The following is a 25934-nucleotide window of genomic DNA, read 5'->3' as shown; positions in this document are numbered from 1 at the left end:
GTGAAAATGCTTTCAGTTTTTCTCCATTGAGGACGATGTTGGCTGTGCGTTTGTCACATATGGCCTTTATTATGTTGAGGAAAGTTCCCTCTATGCCTACTTTCTGCAGGGTTTTTATCATAAATCGGTGTTGAATTTTGTTGAAAGCTTTCTCTGCATCTACTGAGATGACCATATGGTTTTTCTCCTTCAATTTGTTAATATGGTGTATCACATTGATTGATTTGCACGTATTGAAGAATCCTTGCATTCGTGGGATAAACCCCACTTGATCATGATGTATGATCCTTTTAACATGCTGTTGGATTCTGTTTGCTAGTATTTTGTTGAGGATTTTTGCATCTATGTTCAACAGTGATACTGACCTGTAGTTTTCTTTCTTTGTGACATCCTTGTCTGGTTTTGGTATCAGGGTGATGGTGGCCTCGTAGAATGAGTTTGGGAGGGTTCCTCCTTCTGCTATATTTTGGAAGAGTTTGAGAGGGATAGGTGTTAGCTCTTCTCTAAATGATAGAATTCGCCTGTGAAGCCACCTGGTCCTGGGCTTTTGTTTGTTGGAAGATTTTTAATCACAGTTTCAATGTCAGTGCTTGAGATTGGTCTGTTCATATTTTCTATTTCTTCCTGATTCAGTCTTGGCAGGTTGTGCATTTCTCAGAATTTGTCCATTTCTTCCAGATTGTCCATTTTATTGGCACAGAGTTGCTTGTAGTAATTTCTCATGGTCTTTTGTATTTCTGCAGTTCAGTTGTTACTTCTCCTTTTTCGTTTCTAAATCTATTGATTTGAGTCTTCTCCCTTTTTTTCTTGATGAGTCTGGCTAATGGTTTATCAATTGTGTTTATCTTCTCAAAGAACCAGCTTTTAATTTTATTGATCTTTGCTATTGTTTCCTTCATTTCTTCTTCATTTATTTCTGATCTCATCTTTATGATTTCTTTCCTTCTGCTAACTTTGGGGTTTTCTGTTCTTCTTTCTCTAATTGCTTTAGGTGCAAGGTTAGGTTGTTTATTTGAGGTGTTTCCTGTTTCTTAAGGTAGGATTGTATTGCTATAAACTTCCCATTTAGAACTGCTTTTGCTGCATCCCATAGGTTTTGGGTCATCGTGTCTCCATTGTCATTTGTTTCTAGGTATTTTTTGATATCCTCTTTGATTTCTTTAGTGATCACTTCGTTATTAAGTAGCGTATTGTTTAGCCTCCATGTGTTTGTATTTTTTACAGATCTTTTCTTGTAATTTATATCTAGTCTCATAGTGTTGTGGTCGGAAAAGATACTTGATACAATTTAAATTCTCTAAATTTACCAAGGCTTGATTTGTGTCCCAAGATATGATCTATCCTTGAGAATGTTCCATGAGCACTTGGGAAAAATGTGTATTCTGTTGTTTTTGGATGGAATGTCCTATAAATATCAATTAAGTCCATCTTGTTTAATGTATTATTTAAAGCTTGTATTTATTTATTTTCATTTTGGATGGTCTGTCCATTGGTGAAAGTGGGGTCTTAAAGTCCCCTACTATGAATGTGTTACTGTCGATTTCCCCTTTTTATGGCTGTTAGTATTTGCCTTATGTATTGAGGTGCTCCTATGTTAGGTGCATAAATATTTACAATTGTTATATCTTCTTCTTGGATTGATCCCTTGATCATTATGTAGTGTCCTTCTTTGTTTCTTCTAATAGTCTTTATTTTAACATCTGTTTTGTCTGATATGTGAATTGCTACTCCAGCTTTCTTTTGGTTTCCATTTGCATGGAATACCTTTTTCCATCCCCTCACTTTCAGTCTGTATGTGTCTCTAGGTCTGAAGTGGGTCTCCTGTAGACAGCATATATATGGATCTTGTTTTTGTATCCATTCAGCCAGTCTGTGTCTTTTGGTGGGAGCATTTAATCCACTTACATTTAAGGTAATTATCGATATGTATGTTCCTATTCCCATTTAGGTATTTTCCTTCTCATGTGTTTCTTGCCTAGAGAAGATCCTTTAGCATTTGTTGTAAAGCTGGTTTGGTGGTGCTGAACTCTCTCAGCTTTTGCTTCTCTGTAAAGGTTTTAATTTCTCCATCAAATCTGAATGAGATCCTTGCTGGGTAGAGTAATCTTGGTTGCAGGTTTTTCTCCTTCATCACTTTAAATATGTCCTGCCAGTCCCTTCTGGCTTGCAGAGTTTCTGCTGAAAGATCAGCTGTTAACCTTATGGGGATTCCCTTGTGTGTTATTTGTTGTTTTTCCCTTGCTGCTTTCAATATGTTTTCTTTGTATTTAATTTTTGACAGTGTGATTAATATGTGTCTTGGCATATTTCTCCTTGGATTTATCCTGTATGGGACTCTTTGTGCTTCCTGGACTTGATTAACTATTTCCTTTCCCATATTAGGGAAGTTTTCAACTATAATCTCTTCAAAGATTTTCTCAGTCCCTTTCTTTTTCTCTTCTTCTTCTGGAACCCCTATAATTCGAATGTTGGTGCATTTAATGTTGCCCCAGAGGTCTGTGAGACTGTCCTCAGTTCTTTTCGTTCTTTTTTCTTTATTCTGCTCTGCAGTAGTTATTTCCACTATTTTATCTTCCAGGTCACTTATCCGTTCTTCTGCCTCAGTTATTCTGCTATTGATCCCATCTAGAGTACTTTTAATTTCATTTATTGTGTTGTTCATGGTTGCTTGTTTCATCTTTAGTTCTTCTAGGTCCTTGTTAAATGTTTCTTGCATTTTCTCTATTCTATTTCCAAGATTTTGATCATCTTTACTATCATTATTCTGAATTCCTTTTCAGGTAGAGTGCCTATTTTCTCTTCATTTGTTAGGTCTGGTGGGTTTTTATCTTGCTCCTTCATCTGCTGTGTGTTTTTCTGTCTTCTCATTTTGTTTATCTTACTGTGTTTGGGGTCTCCTTTTTGCAGGCTTCAGATTTGTAGTTCCCTTTGTTTTTGGTGTCTGTCCCCAGTGGTTAAAGTTGGTTCAGTGGGTTGTGTAGGCTACCTGGTGGAGGGTACTAGTGCCTGTGTTCTGGTGGATGAGGCTGGATCTTGTCTTTCTGGTGGGCAGGTCCACGTCTGGTGTTGTATTTTCGGGTGTCTGTGGACTTATTATGATTTTAGGCAGCCTCTCTGCTAATGGGTGGGGTTGTGTTCCTGTCTTGCTAGTTGTTTGGCATAGGGTGTCCAGCACTGTAGCTTGCTGGTCGTTGAGTGAAGCTGGGTTTTGGTGTTGAGATGGAGATCTCTGGGAGATTTTCACCATTTGATATTATGTGGAGCTGGGAAGTCTCTTGTGGACCAGTGTCCTAAAGTTGGCTCTCCCTCCTCAGAGGCACAGCACTGACTCCTGGCTGCAGTACCAAGAGCCTTTCATCCACACGGCTCAGAATATAGGGGAGAAAAAGTATAAAGAAAGACAGAAAGAGAATAAAAGAAAATAAAGTAAGGTAAAATAAAATTATTAAAATAAAAAATAATTATTAAGAACAAAAAAAATTTTTTTAAGTAAAAACAAAAACGGACGGAAAGAACCCTAGGAGAAATGGTGAAAGCAAAGCTATACAGGCAAAATCTCACACAGAATCATACACATATACACTCACAGAAAGAGGAAAAGGGGGAAAAATAATGAATCTTTCTCTCAAAGTCCACCTCCTCAATTTGGGATGATTCGTTTTCTATTCAGGTATTCCACAGATGCAGGGTACATCATGTTGATTGTGGAGATTTAATCCGGTGCTCCTGAGGCTGCTGGGAGAGATTTCCCTTTCTCTTCTTTGTTCACACAGCTCCCGGGGTTCAGGTTTGGATTTGGCCCCGCCTCTGCGTGTGGGTCGCTGGAGGGCGTCTGTTCATCGCTCAGACAGGACGGGGTTAAAGGAGCCGCTGATTCGGGGGCCCCGCCTCACTCAGGCCAGAGGGAGGGAGGGGCACAGAGTGCGGGGCGAGCCTGCGGCGTCAGAGGCTGGCATGACGTTGCACCAGCCTGGGACGCGCCGTGCGTTCTCCCGGGGAAGTTGTCCCTGGATCCTGGGACCCTGGCAGTGGCGGGCTGCACAGGTTCCCCGGAAGGGAGGTGTGGTGAGTGCCCTGTGCTCGCACCCAGGCTTCTTGGTGGCGGTAGCAGCAGCCTTAGCGTCTCATTCCCGTCTCTGGGGTCTGCGCTGTTAGCTGCGGCTGGCGCTCTGGAGCTCCTTTTAAGCAGCGCTCTTAATCCGCTCTCATAGCGCACCAGGAAACAAAGAGGGAAGAAAAAGTCTTTTGCTTCTTCGGCAGGTCCAGACTTTTTCCCGGACTCCCTCCCGGCCAGCCGTGGCGCACTAGTCCCCTGCAGGCTGCGTTCTCGCCGCCAGTCCTCTCCCTGCGCTCCGACCGAATCCCGAGCCTCAGCTACCAGCCCCGCCCACCCCGGCGAGTGAGCAGACAAGCCTCTCAGATTGGTGAGTGCTGGTTGGCACCGACCCTGTGTGCGGAAATCTCTCCGCTTTTTCCTCTGCACCCCTGTTGCTGTGCTCTCCTCCGCGGCCCCGAAGCTTTCCCCCTCTGCCACCCACAGTCTCCGCCCGTGAAGGGGCTTCCTAGTGTGTGGAAACGTTTCCTCCTTCACAGCTCCCTCCCTGGTGTAGGTCGCGTCCCTATCCTTTTGTCTCTGTTTATTCTTTTTTCTTTTGCCCTACCCAGGTACGTGGGGAGTTTCTTTTTTTTTTTCCCTTTTGCGGTACGCGGGCCTCTCACTGCTGCGGCCTCTCCCGCTGCGGAGCAACAGGCTCCGGACGCGCAGGCTCAGCGGCCATGGCTCACGGGCCCAGCCGCTCCGCGGCACCTGGGATCCTCCCGGAATGGGGCACGAACCCGTGTCCCCTGCATCGGCAGGCGGACTCTCAACCACTGCGCCACCAGGCAAGCCCCGTGGGGAGTTTCTTGCCTTTTGGGAGGTCTGAGGTCTTCTGCCAGCGTTCAGTAGGTGTTCTGTAGGAGTTGTTACACGTGTAGATGTATTTCTGATGTATCTGTGGGGAGGAAGGTTGTCTCCGCGTCTTACTCTTCCGCCATCTTCTCCTAGATTCGGGATGTTTGTTTTTTAGAACAAAGGAGTATAGAAGGAGACCACTGATTTAACTAGGTAAATGATGGAGGGTAATGGCTTTAAGCAGATTGGTTGTAAAATTAAATTAAAGAAATTTATGCCAAAGACGGCATCTTCAGCCGACACTTCATGTAGGCATGCAAATCGTGACCTTCCCATACTACTCCGATTTCTCTGTTCGTTCTCACTTGCTTTTCTTGGAGACGACATTTCTTCACACAGGTTTTGCCTCTACTCAGTATTCACTTTGAATCCTCCCTCAAAGCCTCTGTCCTCCTGGGAGACTTCAGAGTGGCTTCTCCTGACTCTGATCATCTCTTTCCTTTAACCCTTCTGCCACTAACATATCCCATGTACCATAACCCGTGGCTTTTTCTGTCTCTGGGATTGCACAGAAAACGCACCCAAAGGACAGGACAAGTGTAGCCTCTCCCTTTGCAGTCTGACAGCTCTTCTCAGAGGGGAAAGGTCATTGAGAAAGGATCTAACTAGAGACCAGGATGCTCACTTCTAGTCCACATTCCACCCTCAGTTAGCCACGGAACTTGGGCTCATCAGGCATCTCTCTAGTCTGTAAGAGGTGTTAAAAGATAACCTGAAACATATTAAACATGTGAAGAATTTATTTGAGCAAAAATAGATTTGAAACGGGCAGCGCCAATCAGGAAGTGGCTAGGTGGCCAGGGGAAGGACGGGAGCCAGGGTTAAGCAAGTTCAGAGAAAGTGGAGGAGTGTGCCTGGCTATAGCTTAAAGCCTAGTTTGCTCTTTGTGATTGATTGTTTCTTAGCGCTTCAATTTCATAACTTTGGCGCGTTTACAGGCTTAGATTTTGGTTTATGTTTGCCGTGCTGGCATTAGAGCTGCCTCAGTCTAATGGTTTCCTTGTTTAATTAATTGAACAGCAGATATCAGCTGCTCACCTGCAGTCGGAACTGATGTGACAGGTGAGGTAAATGAGATGTGCTTTGTAAACTGTAAAGTGCTCTGTGAACGTGGCGACTCTGCATCCTGTTCAGTCTCTCTGGCCGGCCGCGACCATTTCCTGGGCATCTGACCTGTGCCACTGCGCAGGGCCTTGCTCTGGGAAAGCCTGGCGCCTGGTTAAATGTCCTGCTGTCGCCCGCTGAAATTCTTAACCGCTTTGTCTTTTCACTTGTGGTTTATAAGTCAAGGCTGAGGGAAAATGGAGCACAGGAAGAGATGCTTGGAAATAAGCATAATATGCACCTCCTCTGCTCCTTGCTGCCTTATTTGAATATGACGCAGAATTCCAAGATATTTGGGGGTTAAGTATTGCTCAAATCCACTAGGAGGTAAGATGTTAAGACTATGACTGAGTAAGGGGTGGGAGGCATTTACTGACTGCTCCTAGAGACCACACATTCCCGGTTGAACCAAGACTTGTCTCTAATGCAGAAAGAAGGCCATGATGGCATTCTGAAAAATAAAAACAGCCACAGAGCTCTACCAGGCCCTTTCTTACTTGTGTTACTTCCTTGCATTAGCCAACCACTTACACTGAAAGTAAGGACATGAAAAGGAAAAATAGGGCTTCCAGTTCCTTCTCCTTTTAGTTCTTCCTTACACATCAGTCAGCCAGTGTAGAGTGTCAGTAGAATGTATGCTTATCAAGAAAGGAAATAAAGATGGTGGTGATGATTGTACAATATAGATGTACCTAATACCACTGAACTATCCACTTAAAAATGGTTAAGGTGGTAAATTTTATGTTATGCTTATTTTACCACAATTAAAAATATTAAAAATTAATTTTAAAAAGAAGTAAAATAAAACCAGTTGAATTAATTTTATGGAATGTTTCTGCTATTCTGGTGAGAATGAAATATACATGTACTAACCAAGACATATGAATTACATAATTTTGTGATACTGCAACTGAGTTAAATTCTCTCATATTTTCATTTAAAATGACATTGCATAATATAAAGTGAATGATAAAATTTCTTCCATTTAAAATTTTAATTTAAAAAAGTTTGAATTATGTTAAATAGCAAATATTAAACAATATGACAAGTTGAGAGAAAGACTACAAAAGAAAGGAAAAAAATTATATTTTAGTACTATTAGAGGCATTGTTTTTTCTTGCTTTTTAAACGAGGGGCCCCAGATTTTCATTTTGTATTAGACCCTGAAAATTATGTATCTTGCCCTGTTCATCTGTACTGTATTTATATTGGTGAGGAATGTATTTGGAAAATGTAAAGAATGCATGTAACCCCACATATGTAGCTTTGTGAGCACAAAGTTCCCAGTGGGATGCTAAAATAGAGATGTACACTTTTTTAAAAAAATTTATTGGAGTATAGCTGATTTACAATGTTGTGTTAGTTTCAGGTTTACAGCAAAGTGAATTGGTTATATATATATACATGTATCCACTCTTTTTAATTTTTTTTTAGATTCTTTTCCCATATAGGCCATTACAGAATATTGAGTAGAGTTCCCTGTACTATATAGCAGGTCTTATTAGTTATCTATTTTGTATATAGTAGTGTGTATATGTCAATCCCAGTCTCCCAATTCATCCCTGCCCTGCCCCCATCCCCTGGTAACCGAGACATACACTTTTAACCTGAGCTTTTTACCCATGTCATGTTGTTAATAAGCTTATTCTGTGGGTTCTCTTGCTTTACTTTTGTCTTCAATTCATTTCTTGATATATATGCTATTTGAGAGACTATTCAATGTCTCAGCCTGGCATTCATCAGTGACAACATTTAACAATGAAAAGTTAATGAAGCAGAAAGGATTTTAATTGTTCATAACCATCTTTTCACTTTTACTAATTGCTTTTTGGGTTTTCCATACATCTTCTTTAGGTTAAAAGAATTCTCAAAAATAAAGAAAGAAAGAAAGACTTTTAAATTCTCACATGCATTTTCAAGTCCTTCTTACCAATTCCATAGTAATAAAAAGAAAAAAGGAATGTTCCCTGCAGCTCTGAAGACCCCTGAGTGCTAAGTTAGACATTGAAAGTTGGTCTGCCTCGCTTTTAATCACTCTTTACATCTGTTGTTCCTTTTTATAACTTTTCTTATTTGCCTTGTGCTGATATTTTCATATTATTGATTACTGACAAGAAGAAGAAAAGAGCACTTAATAAGTTCCTTTCTTCACTATATTTCACTGATTCCATTTTATCCCCTCCTCTTCTCCCTTTCTGTACCTATATCATCACTGACTCAAATGCCTGTCATCTTCAAAGCATGCTTGAGGCCTGTGTCTCGGCTGCAGGGAACCAGGCAGGTATTAAACCTTAGCATCTTGCTGTTCTTTTAAAAGTGAAAGGGTCAAGAAAATCCACCCTGTTGCCCACTTGGTAGATCATTCTAAACTGAAGCTGTTACTTTTGTTTTTAAGGGATATAAAATATGCTGCCTTTCATATTAAGAAAGACCCTATTGTCCTCCTTTCCATAGAGCCTGCACTTTGAATTGTATTTCCAGTTGGAGCAATGATCCATCCACGTCCCGTTTCAGGATCGGCTCTGCGACCAACAGCCTACCGTGAGAGGTACATTTACTGGGGTGATTGGTGCAGTCCAGTTTGTATCTGAGAAACAGATTATCTGCAAGCCAGGTTTATTAGAACCTGTTTTCTGTTTCACTAATATGCTCTACTTTGATATCACCAAACTTAATGGACCCTTTCCTGTGCTTTGGTTAGCTCTACTTTGTAGCATTTGAACACTGACACCTACTTTTTCCTCTTTTGGTTTCTAGGTCATCCTTTTCTCTTTTTTATTCTTTTTCCTTATAGTCATATATCTTTTTCCAGCAGCTTCTTTCCTCTAGCAGTTGTTCTTAAGTGCCAGTGTTCTCCAACGCTTGTTCTTAGCCCTGTTTTCCTTTTACTGTATAATATTCTCACTTGGTGATCTCATTCAAACCGTGGCTTCAACTGCTATGTCTACCCTGTTGACTTCTTTCCTGCCTAGATCTTTCTTGAGTTGTTTTCTATATATTTATGGTATCAATTAGGAAAATATCAGTTATTACACAAAATCTGACAAACAGCTAAAAAAATAGTGCATATTTTTTCCCACTTACTGAATAATAAATCCAGAGATAGTCCATCTATGGCTTTTGCAGAAGACCTTCTAGTCAGTAATGATCCAAATTCCACCTGCCTTTTTGCTCCAGCATTGTTAGCATATTGGCTTTTGTCTTCATGCTTATTGCTTCCTAGTCATGCAATGGATGCTACATCTCCTGGCATCACATCCAGAAAGGGAACATGGAGGAAGGAATAAACAGCTGAGTCTATTTTTTTAAATTAGAAAGCAAAATATTCACTAGAAAGCCCACCCAACATATGTTCAGATGCATCTCTGATAAAGTTTCACTTGGCTGTCCATAATTTTAAGGTGGACTATAAAGTTGATTATTGAACTTTCTTCTTCAATAATGGATAAAGGCAAGGGAGAATTTAGTTATGAAAAATTCCTCCATAGTTTGAGGTACCCAATCCAGCTTTGGCCCATCTATTTTCAAACTTGACATCTCCAACTGAATATTCCACAGATACTTTAAACTCAGTCTATAGATTTTTTGGAGTGGGGCAAAAATTAGAAAAAAGGAATGGCAAATGGTGAGTTCCCTGTTTTTGTGGTTTTAGCCTGGGGATGAAAATCATGTCTTGATATAAGGCAGCTGAAACATCCATAGAAAACCTACTAGCTTCATGACCAGAGGAATCAGAGGACAGAACTTATGGCAGCTATAGCTGAAGGAAAGTGAGGGGACCATCCCAGAAAGGAGAGAGCCAGAAAATGGAAACCCCAGGTATGTGTAAACTCATACTTATAAAATTATAAAAGATAATGGTACATATGATTTTGTACATTGGTTGATATGAAACGTTTCCAGAAAGGTTCAGAGAAATTCATGGAAGCCTGAGGGTGATTATAAGAGAGTCAGGTAGACTTTCCTGGAAATTGTACCACTTTAACTAGATCCTGAAGGATCCACTTTGTTCTTCCAAGGAAGGATGACAAAGATGCATGACCAATGAGCCATCAGAATCAATAAAATTCTTGGCCCCTATAGTTTAAATCTTAGGGAAAGGAATATCCGTAATCCTATAGATATTCCTGCAGGGAAAATTTGAGTCCCAAGTGATTTAGGGAAGCTCTTTAGAACTAAAATATATATGAAGCCTATACCTGGACTTCTAGATGGAGAATGATAGAAGCATCTGATTAACTCTCTCTTCCTTAATTAGGGATAAAGTAAGTGCATGTAACATTAACAGGTTGCTGCAAGCTGGAAGAATGTCAAGATAAGGCCAAAGGAGAGAGAGAAATTCAGAGCATTTCATTTCTTTGTCAAAAAGCATGGGTACCCATAGTAATGTGTAAACTCTGCCCAATGTCTAGCTGGCTTAGATCACACCTGTAAGGATAGATTCAGTGATGCTAAAAATGAAAGAACTTAATTGAGATTTGAATTGCCATCCACTGCAGTTGAAACAGTTGTTAAAGTTTGTTTCTAACCAAGTTAATTGCCTATATTTTCTGCTAAAACAAAAACAACATTCTTCAGAACAATGTAACAAAATCTAGAGACTCCACAAGATAAATTTTGTGATGTTCAGGATAAAATCTATTTTTACTTGAAATATGAAGAGACAGGAAAATGTGACCATTTTCAGGGGGAAAAACAATCAGCTGAAATGAACCCTTGGATGATCCATATTTTTATTTTTCGGAAAAGAACTTTAAAGTAGCTTTTATAAGTATGTTCAAGTAAGTAATGAAGGGAAAGATTGTCTCAGAAGATGAATGGAAAATATAAAAAGATCAAAACAAAAATTCTACAACTGAAAAGTATAATATCTGAAATTTAAAAATATTGCACTAGTTAGTAGCATAATAAATTTGACAGAGAGAATCATTGGATTTGGGGAAAAATCTAAAAATGAGACAGAAACTATATCAAAAATAGAAAAATCTTAGAGACTTGTGGAAAATTTTCAACAAATTTAAAATATAGTCAATCAGAATGTGGCAAGAAAGAAGAGAACAGATCAGAAAAAAAAATACTTAAAGAAATATTGGCTCAAACTTCCCAAAGTTCTTGAATGAACATGGCATCCCTAGGGACAAAATAGGTAGGCAACTAAATACTCTCGTACAATACTGGTACATAATTCAAAATGTAGCAAGGATAGATGAGCTGAGGATGATTTCCTCAACAAAAAGCCATGAACTTTTTCCCAGGTGCCTGAGACATGTTTTAGACCCAGAGACCACTGACTAATGAGGTGACAGTGTCCACAGGAGGAAGGATTCTATATAACCATGGCAAAAATATATCAATGTTTTAATGATGCCTTCAGTCCTTCCCCGAAAGAACCTATATCCATTTACTTGGGTAAATGTCCCCTGGGGAAAGGGGAATACCCAGACATTTTGAGGATTATTAGACAGAAGTCTTAAGTTGACATTAATAACGGAAGACTGGGAAAGACATCATTGAGCCATGTTAGAGTAGGAAGCTATGGAGACCAGGTAATAAATGGAGTCTTGGGCCAAATTTGGCTTACAGTTGGCTGGGTCCATATACTTGGCCAATGGTCATTTCTTTATTCTATGAATGTATAAATGGGGCTGACATAATTGACAGAATAACTCCTACTTTCAGTCCTTGACCTATAGGGAAATAACAGTCATAGTGGGGAAGGCCGCCCTACCTACATGTGCTAAGGGAGAAATAAAACACAATATCTCATCCTGCTATATGTGTATGGAAGAGGGGATGGCAGAAACTGGTGCCATCTTTAAGGATCTCAAAAATGTAGGGGTGGTATTACCTATTGTGTTTTCGTTTAATTCATCAGTCTGCCTCCTGCAGAAACCGGAAGGACCTTGGAGAATGAACATAGACTTAACTACCCGCTTAATCAAGTGGTAGCCCTGATCACACCTACTATGTTAGACATGTTATCTATTTTTAGAGCAAATTAATATGGCTAAGGGATTATGGTATGCATTCTTTTCTATCCCAACCAGTTAAGAAGAGGGTAAACAGTTTACATGCACATGGAATAGACAAAAATATACATTTAGGATTTTCTCCCAGGGTTGTGTTAATTCTTTTATGTCTAAGCTTTCTTGAATAGGGCACAAAAACATGAACCATAGAGAAAAAAAATAAGATAAATTGGATGTTATCAAAATTAAAAATGTTCATTCTTTGAAAGACACCATTAAGAAAATGAAATTCAAAATGTAGAATGGGAGAAAATATTCACAATAGTATATTTAACGGAGGACTTAGGTCCAGAATATATGCAGAAATCCTATAACTCAATAATTATGACCAACAACTCCTTCCCCCAACAACAAAAAATTGGTTAAAATATTTGAACAAATACTTCACCAAAGAAGATATATAAATGGACAAAAAAACACATGAAGAGATGTTCAACATCATTAGTCATCAGAGAAATGCTGATTAAAACTACAATGAGGGGCTTCTCTGGTGGCACAGTGGTTGAGAGTCCGCCTGCCGATGCAGGGGACACGGGTTCGAGCCCCGGTCCGGGAAGATCCCACATGCCGCGGAGCAACTAGGCCCGTGAGCCACAACTACTGAGCCTGCGCGTCTGGAGCCTGTGCTCCGCAACGGGAGAGGCCGCGACAGTGAGAGGCCCGCGCACCGCGATGAAGAGTGGCCCCCGCTCGCCACAACTAGAGAAAGCCCTCGCACAGAAACGAAGACCCAACACAGCAAAAATAAATAAATAAATGAATAAACTCCTACCCCCAACATCTTAAAAAAAAAAAAAAAAAACTACAATGAGATGCTACTATAAGCCTGTTAGAAAATTGATAATACCAATCGTTGGAGATGATGTAGAGCAACTGGAATTGTCATACATGTTTGGCGCAAATATAAAATCATATGGCCACTTTGGAAAACTTGAAGTTTCTTAAAATGTTAAATATATGCCTACCATATGAGCCAGATATTCCACTCCTAGGTATTTTTATAACAGCTTTATTCATGTGAGCCTCAAACTGGGAACAACCTCTTATTCCACACCTGCAAATCCAACTCATCTGTAGAGACAAGTAGCTTAATGGTTGCCTGGGGCTGGGTTGGGAGGGAGGGATAAGTTACAAAGGGATTTGAGGAAATTTGGGTGGGTAGTAGAAATGTTCTGACCTTAATTATGGTTGTATTTATACATCTTTAAATGTCTGTCAAAACTCATTGAACTATATGCTTCAGATGAGTGTACTTTCTTGTACATAAATTATACCTCAAAATTAATTTTAAAAAATCTACAGTGATTTTCAGTATACCCAGGATAAAGAACAGATTTGCTGGTTAGCCTGAAAATTCTTTCTTTATTCCGCCCCATAGGTAATTGCTCTTGCCTTAACTGCTGGCACTCCTCCATCTAAACCATAATCACTTATACTTTCCGAGTGCATCACACTCCTGCAGTCTAGGGTCCCTGTCCCTCTTTCTCTACAGGGATAACTTTTACTGATTCTTTAACAGTCAGCTTATGCATACTCTTCTCCAGGAAGTCTTCACTGGTTCCCTGGTGTGAGTTGATGACGCTCTTCTGTGTTCCCATGGGACCCTGCACTCACCTCTCATGTAAGAGGCTGTGTTTTACTCTCACCTTTTTTCTTAGTCTCCTCACTAGGTTTAAAATTCTGTAAGGAGAGAGACCACACTTGTGGTCACCTTTCTATCTCCAGTATCAAGCCTAGAGTAGATATTCAGGTGCTTATTACATTTTTGCTAAGTTATTATATGTAAAAATCAACGTTTTGACATTTTACATTGCTATTATTTGCAAGTTTGAGGAAATGGGACCATATAAGAAACTTCTGGAGGAGAGGCTCATGTGTGAATATTACGGAAAGTAAGAGGATAACTTTCAATGAACTCGGCTTTTTTCTCCCATACACTTTCTTCTTGTGCTTCAGAACTACTCTGTTGGTAAAAATGGAAGATAGAACTTACCTGTGGTCTCCTTCTTAGAGGTTCTGTTCTTTCTCACAGCGAGTGCTCACTCTCAGTGGTCTCTGGTTCTCAGAGTAACCTTTCACCATATCGAAAGGTGCCTGCCTTCTGTATCTCCTCTCCCCAGGTGTTACTCTTTTTTCTCCTGGTTCTTGTCTATCACATTATGCACAGTCATTTCCACTCTTATTTGAAACCTCATGCTCTTTTTAAAAATCATGGTAGCTTAATAAAACATAATGGTAGGATTTCAGGCTTGATACATAGGAAGAGTGATGCCTGATTAGGCTGAGAATTGCTGTGTTTTGGAAGGTATTGTTGATATCATTTTTAGGAACTTAAGAGTTGCATGAAACTAGTAGCATGTGATCTTTGGCTTAGCCAAGGTCTCTCTGTTATTGGACATGACAAACTCTAGGCTTCCAGGCTTTATCCTAGAGGAGAAGATTGTTGTAGAAGGAAAAAGTGCTAGGATTATATCTTTCTTGTGCCTTTTTCCCATAAGCTGAAAATGGTATTTCTCCTTTTTCTTGACACACATATGATTTGTCTCTTTCTCTACCTGTATCCAAATTTTTAATAGTATTTAATAATATTTTTCTCTCTCTTTTCACACTTCTCTGTCTTTGCCTCTTTCTTTCCTACTCCTTCTCTCACCCTCTCCGACATGGCATCCTCATGAAGTGCTCTGAAAGGTTTTGATGTATTCCACTTTCTCTTGTGTGGCTCATTTTTAATAGTGTTTTCTGAAGGGTGAAAAGAAACGACCATTATTACAGTTGTTAGAGTAATACCAATAGTAGTGATTGTTAACAATCAAAACAATAATAATGAATGTTGGCATTATTTACATTCTTGAGGGGATGATGTGAATACTAGAGTCCGTTATGTTTTAAAATGCTCCTTCGAGGGAATGCTCCACATAAAATATAGTAATTGTTCCTAGCATTTTGATTAGTATTTGGGTAAAACACTCTTTGGAACGAACAGTGTGACTGTTCGTTCCAAACTGACTGATGTGTGACTGTTTCTGTCTTTTTTTTTTTTTTTTTTTGGTATTGAGAATATAATCTCTGTGAATTGATTGTAGAATATTACTGTGTTAAAATCATATCAACATATCAATGACTCAACTTTCCCCTTTAAAAAAATAGTTTCAGATGGAAAGTTCAAAGCCTTTACTTTCTAGGGTTGTTTCTTAAACAACTCAATTCACTGTATTGTAAATATGCACAAAAGGATCTCGTATTGTTTTGGGCAATATTTAGTGCAGGACCACTTTGTGAATCCATCACTCCCACTTGTGACAGAGATGGAAAGGTCACTGGAGTGGACATTTTTATGGCCAACTCAAATGATGCTCTTGCATTAATTAAATTTAGAATCTCCCCAGCCACTAAAAACATAAACTCCTGGGCTTCCCTGGTGGCGCAGTGGTTGGGAGTCCGCCTGCCGATGCAGGGGACGCGGGTTCGTGCCCTGGTCCGGGAGGATCCCGCGTGCCGCGGAGCGGCTGAGCCTGCGCGTCCGGAGCCTGTGCTCCGCAGCGGGAGAGGCTGCAGCAGTGAGAGGCCCGCGTACCGCAAAAAAACAAAACAAAACATAAACTCCTTTTGCAGAAAGGATAAAATGTGCAACAGAAGTAGCTTCACTTACACTACACATTTTCAGGATGCTTAGAGTTGTGTACATATGCTCTATGGAAGATTTCTGTTTTCTTGAAAATACAATTTGACTCCATGACAGAGTTATAAAAGGTGACCATATAACCTGCTCATGTTCATAAATATGCCAGGTTTGTTTGCAGGAGTGAAATTGTTTCTAGATTAAGCCAAAGATGAAAATGTAGCACTAAAATGAAAGTACTTTCCTTGTCAACTTTAACACAGAAGCTGAAAAATCCTCATACATAGGAAAAAAATGAAAACGAAATGAGCTTTACCTGAACCATTGATTACTCAGCTAACCTGAAGATTAAACTGAGGGTGCCTTTAAAGGAGGAGAAGGCTGTCATTGATGAGCTCAGATGAGAGGGTTTTAGGAGCCCTCTCACGTAAACGTGAGATTACGTGGGTTAGGTCACAGGCAAATAGATGGGATGGCCTGGTTCGGGCCTAACAGTAGGAGCTTATTCAGGACAGAGAGGAAGAAACGTAGCCAGAAATTCAGTCGGCTTATCGGGAAACAAGGGAAATAAATTTATTAAAGGCAAGAAAATACAGCGCAAATGACACTTTAATACTAAAGGTTACTGACACACTTGTTAAGCTTCCTTCAAGTGTGCATATTTGAAGGTGGGTTATTCCTAGTTGGAGGTGAAATTTTATGATCCATTAATGCATATTATAAGTAGTTTGTATTTAATTGGAGTAACATGTACATACTCATTTATATCACAGGTTTTTTTAAATGTTAAAATAAAAGGAATCACCTGTTACTTCCAGGGATTCTTCCTTTTACATCAATGAGTGATAACTGAAAGTATCTTAGGATTGATACATTCACCATGTTTTATTTTATTTATTTACATAATTATCCCACTATCTTGGATTTTCACTGACATTTTCTGTTTCAACGTGTAGGGGACAAATAATAATGATAGCTTCTGAATCTTGGAAGAGTGTCAGCAGCCTCTATAGCTTTCCAGGAGAAATTAACTTTCTCCTCCTGTCCTTGTTTTAAATTCAGCCCCTTGTTCTTGTCTTGGGACTTCGGTGGCTGAGAACTGAGAAACGGTGTTGCTTCTGCTCCTAGGACTTTACTTAGCAATATACACTAAGCACCTGTGCTGCACCAGGAGCTGAGAGGAGAGAATAGACCAGGGAGATTCTGTTCTAAAGAGGAGAAGCCAAAAATAAACACTAAGTGAATTTTAAATATTGCTCTCTACCGTGGAGACAGGAAAGCAGGGTGATGTGAAAGAGTGACTGACACTGGGGGATACAAAGACTCTAGACTGAGAAACAAACTTTTCTCTGAAGAAATGAAATTTGAGCCAAGTTTTCCAGGTACCCCAAACAGCAAGTGAAACGGCCCAAAGGTTGAATAAGCTGGGTATGATCAAGGACAGAAGGAAGGCTGATAGAGTTGAACAAAAGGGTTAGTAAAGCTGCAGTGATGCCAGGAAGATAGGCAGGAGCCAGATCATGGAAGTGCTCATAGGCCATCAGGACTTGAATTTTAAGTGCAGAGAGAGGCCATGCTTTGTTACTATTGTGGAGGTGGTGCTTAGCTTAATCAAGGGTGTGACATATTCTGAATTTTTTTCTTTAAAGATGGATTGAAGAAGGGCAAGGCTAGATGCAGGGAGATAGGTCGGATGTGCCTGAAGGATTCGAGGGCAATATGATAACAGAGAAGGTAACATGAGATAAAACTGAACCAGGTGGAGTAACCTTGAGTTGGCCTCTGCCACCTGTAGGCCAAGCAGGTGTAAACCTCCAGGATTTAGTTTCAATGCTCACAGTTATGTTCAATGAGTATTTTCCTCTTCCCCTTGTAGACTGCAAGTAATAAAACAAAATCTATCATTAGTCATTTATTGCTTGGACTAAATTCTCCCTTTCCAAATGCAAGTACTTTTCTGAAAGATGCTATATTCAGACATTAAAAGCAAATTCAATAATCATAATGTTACCCAGCCAAACTTGGGTCTGCTTGCCTGCCTGCGGTAAAACTGATCTACTGACACTGGGCTGTGGTGACGGAAAGTGCAGCATTTATTGCAGGGAGCCAAGCAAGGATTCTGGGGCAGGTTGTACTTAAAAGACCCGAACTCCCTGAAGGCTTTCAGGGAAAGGTTTTTAAAGACAGGGTGAGGGAGGAGGGTTGTGGGGTGTGTGACCAGCTCAGAAGAATGCCAACCAGACGTTCTCCTGATTGTTTGGTGGTAACGTAATTGGGAGTCAACATCATCAACCTTCTGGTTCCAATCAGTCTGAGGTTTACGTGCTTGTGGGCATCATACAGTTAACTTCTACCTGGTGGGGGTTTCAGTATCTGCAAAACAACTCAAGGGACAAGGCTCAGAATATTGTCTACAGCCCTTAAGGAGGAACTAAAGGTCCTTAACATTGTTTAATGGTTATTTTTTTTGTCTTGCTTGACTGATTTCCTTTTTTTCTCCATTTCCTCACTTCTCTGATTAAATTTATTCTTGGACTAAAGTTTTTCTACAGACAAAAGGCAGGCAGAGGACATGGGCAGGGGTGGGGTTGGGGGGGCGGAAACATCTGCTCCTGAAAGGCCACACAAGGTCTTGCTTGGTTAAAATAACATTTCTTATGTACCATGGAAGATTCTCTTCACCAGAAAAAAACCGCTTGGTTAGAAGGGCAAGACAGACACAGAAGAAAACGTAAAAAAATATAGCATTGCATGTTCTTGATCTGTTGATTTGCAGGGACTACCGTATTGGATTTTTCTGTATCCTCTCTATTACAGCACTACATTTTAGCTACCGAGAAAATGTTTGTTGACAAATATTGTTGCACTCTCCAGCATTCGCATCTTAGTTTAATAGTCTAATTCTCCCATATGATAAACACATGTGGCTTTTTCAAGAAGCCTACTTTTGGATATTCAACTTCACACATGATGAAGCACTAGATTCTTTTTTCTGAAGGGTAATCAAGGATGATGTTTTTTGGGGGGAGAAGAGTTTAAATTGAATTCCTTTGAGTTTCATCACATAATATTTGGCCATCCTGCCATGTTTTGAGCAAGATAGCATATGTTTTGTGAGGCACAGCTTGAAAGAAGAACAAATTCAATGATGAGAGACAAACACCAGTCAAAAGCAGGGATTCAGCCAGCGCATCAAATAATATTTTTAAGAATTCGTCATGGGCAAACATATTAGGTACCTTGTGGGACATAAGGCCTTAGGGAAACTACATATATACTTATAAAAGATAGCGGCACATATAATTTTGTAAATTGGCTGTTACAAAGCATTGCTATAAGGGGTCAGAGTAATTCAGAGGAGTCTGAGGGTGATAGTAAGAGAGTTTGGCAGACTTTTTAAGAAGTCGTAGCAATTTAAGTGGATTCTGAAGGATCCACATTGTTCTTCCAGGAAAGAATGACAAAGATGCATGACCAACGAGCCATCAGAATAATAAAGCTCTTGGCCCCTACAGCTTAAATTTTAGGGAAAGGAATATGCGTAATCCTATAGTAGACATTTATGGATGGAAAGATTGAGTCCCAAGTGTTTTGGGGAAGCTCTTTAGAACTAAAATATATATAAAGTCTATACCTGGACTTCTAGACAGAGAATGATGGAAGCATCTGATTAACCCTTTCATTCTTAATTCATGACAAAGTAAATGCATATAACATCAACAAGTTGCTGCAAGCTGGACGTCTAGAGAAGAGAGAAACATGGAGTGTTGTGTTTCTTTGTCAAAATATATGGGTACTGACAGTAATGGCTTATCTTTGTTTTTCTTTTCTTGTTACTCATTTGGATTCTGTAAGTTCTTTTCAAAGAAATAGACAGTCTATGTAGTTACACTATTAAAAGAAGTTAAAAAAAGGTTTTAGCTTGGGGCACAATTATTCAAGTATAGTTGCAAAACACAAAAAGAGTACATATTTAAAATTGTGCTCTGGTGAGTATGTTTGGTGGCACACTTTTAATCTGGCCTAAATTACTTTTTTTTCATAGTGGCTTCTTGTTGTAGTCTATAGTAGGGAATGGGGTGACAAGTAGGTCAGTTTTTTCCATATCTGGATGAATACTTCTCATTCTGTAAGCCTTTCACAGATTTTTTATTTTATTTTATTTTTTTAGTGGAGCTACTCAGCTGGCGGGATCTTAGTTCCCTGACCAGGGATTGAACCTGGGCCCACTACAGTGGAAATGCAGAGTCCTAACCACTGGACTGGCAGGGAATTCCCATCATAGATTTTATTTTTGTTTTCTTATTTGAAAGGAACACATATAATCAGGTACTTACTCTATTCTCTTTAAAAAAAAATGAAAAACTGTATATTGGTACAATTTAAACAAAAGAATTATATTCTGATGAAAAGAAAACATATAATAATGTTATGTTAATATTTTGGAAATAGAAGTATTAATTGCTATTTTAGAAAACATTTCAAAATTTCCTCTATTCTAAGCCAAAAGTAAATGTTTATTGATTTTACCGTGTGCGCGTCAACTGGGAAAACTGTTCTGGTTAACAAAAAACAGCTCATTATGATTCTTGACTTTATAAAAGCATACATTACTAAAGAGAATGTTAAGCCCATAGAGTAATAGTGACAAGGAACAAGTGGATATAATACAGATAATTAATATTTTTTTTATATTATCAAGTATTATATATATATATTTTTGATTTTGCCCAAGCCAAAGTGAAATAAAACTCTCCTTTAGGAGCAGCAAGTATTCTTATTAAAGGAAACATAAAAAGGAAAAATAAATTTACAGAGATTGTCTAGTTCCAAGGGATAAAAAAAATATACATTTTTTTGTTGTTTATTTAGATTCATACTTCAATGGTGAGAGTTATAGAATTCAGTGTATTTTATCTTTATTTTTTTATAGAAAGAACCTGAGTTCTATTTTTAAAATTACGGCATGCGATAATTTAGGCTTTCTTGAAAAACAAGAATGTATTGTGTTGAACATTGAATTAAATATGGTCCCTACTGAATGAATGAATCTTGAAAAATTGCTAAGTGGAGTGAGTCATGAAGGAAAAGAAACCTATTTTAGAGCAACCATGTTTATCATTTAATATATGTTTACTGTCCCTATTATTTCAACAAAGAAAATACATATTCCAGTAAAAACCAAAATTTGCCTGAAGTTAGCCAATATAATCTTTCCCTTTTGCTTTTTTAGCTGCTATAATCATATATGTAATATATAATTATAGTATAGGTATGATATATATATCATATTATATATATATATTGAGCAATATTTTTCTCTTCTTCCTATAAGCTCTCCTCTCTCTAACTGTTTTCATTTTATACCTGGTATAAAATAGCTGATGACACTGAAACAGATGTGGAACAACAACATACTAGGAAAACTGTACCAACGGGATCCTCTAAAGAGAATTGGATCTCCTAAACGTAAGTGACCATCCATGGTTCTACATGAGCTGGTGGGATCTCCCTAATGAAATGGCCACATGTGAGCTGAATGGCATGGGCTCACGTAGGAGCTGAGAGTTGGAGTAAATAATAGTAGTAGTAGCTAACATTTACTGGGTATTTAATATGTATTAAATATACTACTGACTGTTATAAGATATATATATATATGCATATTTATATATTCTTATTTAACGTAAACAATTCTTACAGTGTAGGTATCATTACTAACACTACAGGTGAGAAATCCAACTTTAGTAACATTAAGTAACTTGCCCAGTTCACACAAGTGTCAATACTAAATAGCAGAAAATAGCAGACTGAATTCAAATTCAGGCCATCTGGCTGCAGAGCCCATACTGCTAGCAATGATGCCATTCTACCACCACAGGTGAGCTCCTAGGCTACTTTTATCTCTGAGATTATAAAATTATGATTTATGTCTTCTCCTTCAAGAACTCAGTAAGGAGATATCACTCAACAACATATTCCTTGGGAATATAGCTTTATGTATGAAGGCCTGGAAATATATCTAGCTAATGATTATGGTTTGAATAGTAGAAAAGAGATGACATTACAACTTATTTTTAGTGAATTACTTTAGTTAGATGTGTTGTTGTTGTTGTTGTTGTTTTTGCGGTACGCGGGCCCCTCACTGTTGTGGCCTCTCCCGTTGCGGAGCACAGGCTCCAGACGCACAGGCTCAGCAGCCATGGCTCACGGGCCTAGCCGCTCCACGGCATTTGGGATCTTCCCGGACCGGGGCCCGAACCTGTGTCCCCTACATCGGCAGGCGGACTCTCAACCACTGCGCCACCAGGGAAGCCCAGATGTGTTGGTTTTTAGTAACCGAAAATAATGATTCATTATCACAGGCCAGGACAACCTTTGCTAAGAGAGTATTTATATGTTTGTTAGTATTTGATGTGAATCGAAACAACCATAAAATGAAAGAAATACTTTAGGGTAAATGCCTCTAAATTTAAAACTAAAAACTCACTTTACAACTGTGAGCATTGCCAAATTATAATGTCATATAATGACATTAGAGATTAAAAAAATATTTGCGAGCTATGGCTACAATAACATTTTCATTTATTGGTGCTTACATAACACATTCTCAGAGGCTTTAAAAAACAATTTGCAGACATCTTGGAAATGTTCTAGCATTTCAGTAAGGTAAAAAGCAAATATATACTAATTTGGAAGATAGAAAAAACATAACCAAAAATAGATTAAGTAGTATGTTCAGTGTCACTGAATAAATTGGAATTAGCATGCTGTATAACTCTTCTCATGCAAATGATTTTCATATCACTCCTCTTGAACCGCAGTAAAAGCCTATCTCAGAACTCTGCTCAAGTTAGCTCCTCTGTTTATCTTGTTAGCTAGGATGACACAGATTTGCATTAAAAAATCAGTAGCTTGAGAACATCCTCATTTAAATGACAGGCAGAGAAAAATATGCCACAAGCAATAATGCTGGAAAGTAACTAAAGAGAGAGAGGAGGAAGACTATGAGAGTATATGTTATGAAATTGGTTTTCGTAGCATTGAAAGAGTCATGAAAAGAAGCAAGAAGTCAATGGTATAAATAGCTTCCAAGCCATCGAATGAGATGAAGACTGAATAGTGCTCACTAATTTGTGAAAACAGGAGCTATTTGTCAATCATGCTGAGTTTGAGATTCAGTTGAGTAGAAGAGATGGAATCTAGATTGTGATAGTTTGAGAAGTGAGGAGACAGAGTGTAGATAACCTAGATTTTAATTAGTTTGACTGCAAAAAAGGTAGAGATAAGTAATAGCCAGAGGAAGTTTTGAACTAAGAAGATAACTTATAGAATTTGGAAATAGTGTTAATTTCTGACAGTGAAACCAAAAATATAAAATTAACTATTTGTAGAGGAACCTAACCCATGCACTGGTTTGTATAGATGAAAACCTAGGAAATATACATGATCAATCAAGGCAACTAATGCATTTCTTTGTAACGGGAATGCTACTAAGAAGCTGTAATATGCCCTGCCTTATTTTATAACCTAATCTAACTTATGTGCTAATGGAAAGAAAAAAAAAGAATACCTCACAGCAGTGTGCTATGGAAATTTGCTCAACAAAGAAGTGCAGTGCTTATGGGAAAGATGGATTTAGAGCACAATATATAATGTAATATATCAGCGACATAAGGAACGATAGAAACCTAGTAAAAATAATAGTACAGTTTTACACATGTTAAATGGATATGAAAAAATAATACAATAAATAAGACACTTTAATTTGAAAAATACTCATGTTTGCTTCTGGAAATGGGCTTCAGAAGGGTTTCAGCTTATGAGTTATTGTGAAGTGGTAGAAGATGGGTGTATTAGTTTTGTAGGGCTGCTGTAACAAATTACCACAAACTGGGTGGCTTAAAGCAAGGGAAGTTTATTCTCTCACAGTTCTGGAGGCTAGAAGTTTGAAATCAAGGTGTAGGCAGGTCTGTGCTTTCTCTGATGGTTCTAGGGAAGAATTCTCCCTTGCCTCTTCTAGCTTCTGTTGGTTGATGGCAGAATCCTTAGGATTACATAGGTACATCACTTCAGTCTCTGCCACTGTCTTCACATAGCCTTCTCCCCTGTGTATCTGTTTCTTTGTGTCCAAATCTCCCTCTTATAAAGACATCGGTCTTACTGGAGTTAGGGTTCACCCAATGTAGTTCACCTCAGTTTGACTTGCTTACATCTACAAAGACCCTATTTACAAGTAAGGTCACATTTATAGGTTCCAAATGGACATGGATTTTTGAAGGTCATTATTTAATCCAGTACAATGGATCATATGAAATTAGAAAGCTGTAACACTAGATGTGGATGGGACTGGCTTATAACACATGTGGTGAACTCAGACAGCTGGTAGGTGTTTGAAGTATGTTCATTTTTTGCATTATTTGGCTCAGTTAAATTGGGTGCTGTTTTCGATGTTCAGCTAGTGTTTTTCATGCATAAGCTAACACGAAGTTCCTTTCCTATTATTCCCTAATACATCAGTCATGTTGGAACAAATTCATGCTATCAAAACTAGTGTTATAGATCTGATTATACAATGAAATACATAATTCTTAATCACATTGTTTGTTCAGCTTTGAAAAATGCATAAACTGTGTAATCTGTGCCTTTCTCAAGATGTCAGACATTTTCATCACTCCAGAATGTTCCCTTTGTGCTTCATACCAGTTATTCTTCCCAACCAACCATTGCTCTGATTTCTGTCATCATGTTTGTTTTGCCTGTTCTAGAACTTCATGTAAATGGGATTATACAATAGGTACTCTTTTGTATCAGGCTTCCTTTATACAGTATCGTGTTAGGTTCATCCATGCTGTTGTATATACATCACTACTTCACTCCATTATTTTAAATTGAGGTAAAATTTATGTAAAATAAATTTCACCATTTTAACCATTTAAAATTATACAGTTCAGTGGGGTTTTTTTACATACACAATGTTGTACAATCATCATCATTGTCTCATTTCAGAATATTTTTGTCTCTCCCAAAAGATATCTCCTGCCCATTAACAGTTACTCCCTATTCCCTTCCCCCTTTCTCCTAGACCCTGAAAACCACTAATCTACTTTCTATCTATATGAGTTTGCTCATTCTATATGTTTCATGTAAAAGGAATCACACAATATGTGACCTTTGTGTCCGGCTTCTTTCGGTTAGTATAATGTTTTCTATATTCATCCAAGTTGTAGCTGTTTTAGTACTTCATTTCTTTTTATAACTGAATAACATTCCATTGTACGAATATACCACATTTTGTTTATCAATTTACCAGTTGACAGACATTGGATTGTTTTTACTTTTTGGCTATTATGAATAATGCTGTTATGAATATTTGTGTTTAATATTTTTACTTGAACATGTCTTTAATTTCCTTGGGTGAATACTTAAAAGAGTAAAATTGCTTGGTCATATGGTAATTCTATATTTAGCTTTTTGAAGAAATGCCAGACTGTTTTCTAAAGTAGCTGTACCATTTTAAATTCCTACCAGCAATGTATGAGGACTCGTTTCTCTGCATCATCATCATCATTCTTTTAAAATTATGGCCATACTAGTGGGTCTGAAATTGTCTCATGGGTTTTGATTTGGAATAAATGGCTAATGACATTGAGCATCTCATTGCTCATGGTCATGTGTCTATCCTCTTTGAAGAAATGTCTATTCAAATCCTTTGCCCGTTTTAAAATTGCATTGTTTGTCTTTTAGCTGTTGAGTTTTCAGTTCTTTATATATTCTGGATACTAGACCCTTATTAGATTTAAGATTTGTAAATATTTTCTCCTGTTTTGTGGATTTTCTTTTCACTCTGTTGTTAGTGTCCTTTGAAGTACAAAAAAAATTAATTTTGATTTGATGAAGTTCAATTTTTTTTTCTCTTTTTGCTTGTGTTTTGGTGTCAGGTATAAGTATCCATGGTCATGAAGATTTATTCTTATATTCTCTTTTATGATTTGTACAATTTTAACTCTTAGATATAGATGTTTTTATCCATTTTGAGTTATCTTTTGTGTTATGATATGAGGTAAGTGTCCAAAGTCCTACATTTTCATGTGGATATCCTGTATTCCCAGCATTTGTTAAATGCTTTCCCTCATTGAATGGTCTTGGCATCTTGAGAAGATCAATTGACCATATATTATGTATTTATTTTGGGGTTCTCAATTTTATTCCATTAATCTGTATGTCT

The 25934-nt window shown here is 38.3% G+C and overlaps 1 long non-coding RNA gene across 1 annotated transcript in view; it reads left to right on the top strand.

Annotated features, from left to right (window-relative positions):
• Window positions 1–8508: 8508 nt before the first annotated feature.
• LOC117201344 (uncharacterized) overlaps window positions 8509–25934 on the top strand; it is a 75979-nt gene continuing 58553 nt past the window's right edge. The window contains exons 1-3 of the long non-coding RNA XR_007479438.1: window positions 8509–8606; window positions 9711–9877; window positions 21088–21175. This is a non-coding gene — a long non-coding RNA (uncharacterized LOC117201344). The remainder of the gene's footprint in view (window positions 8607–9710; window positions 9878–21087; window positions 21176–25934) is intronic.

The sequence above is a fragment of the Orcinus orca genome, chromosome 9 (assembly GCF_937001465.1).
Source record: "Orcinus orca chromosome 9, mOrcOrc1.1, whole genome shotgun sequence".
In the NCBI taxonomy this organism is placed as follows: domain Eukaryota; kingdom Metazoa; phylum Chordata; class Mammalia; order Artiodactyla; family Delphinidae; genus Orcinus; species Orcinus orca.
Note: the sequence above shows the minus strand (reverse complement) of the source record. Positions and strands in the feature narration are given on the sequence as shown.